The sequence below is a fragment of the Fukomys damarensis genome, unplaced genomic scaffold, assembly GCF_012274545.1.
Source record: "Fukomys damarensis isolate Sample0158 unplaced genomic scaffold, DMR_v1.0_HiC HiC_scaffold_1, whole genome shotgun sequence".
NCBI classification, from domain to species: Eukaryota; Metazoa; Chordata; class Mammalia; order Rodentia; family Bathyergidae; genus Fukomys; species Fukomys damarensis.
In genome coordinates, this window is record NW_022900913.1 from 38082968 (window position 1) to 38083278 (window position 311).

Below are 311 nucleotides of genomic sequence, written 5' to 3' on the forward strand. Positions count from 1 at the left end.
TCAGGTCCTTGCGCTTGCAAAGCAGGCAGTGGAACCGCTGAGCTAAATCCCCGGCTAAATAACCAATCTTAAAGCAGTTGGAGAAGTAAACTACAAGTAAAAGCATAGGAAAAGAAGGCAAAATTAGAGAAAAATAAGAAATTTGTTGCATTCAGAAGAAGAATTGGATATAAAGTAGGAGAGGGGCATTATGATGAAAGGAAAATTTGGGGCTACAGATTTAGCTCAGTGGTGCCTCCATCTGCCTCATAAATACAAGGATCCAAGTTCGATCCCCAGTACAAAAAAAAGAAAAGAAAATTTTGAGTACT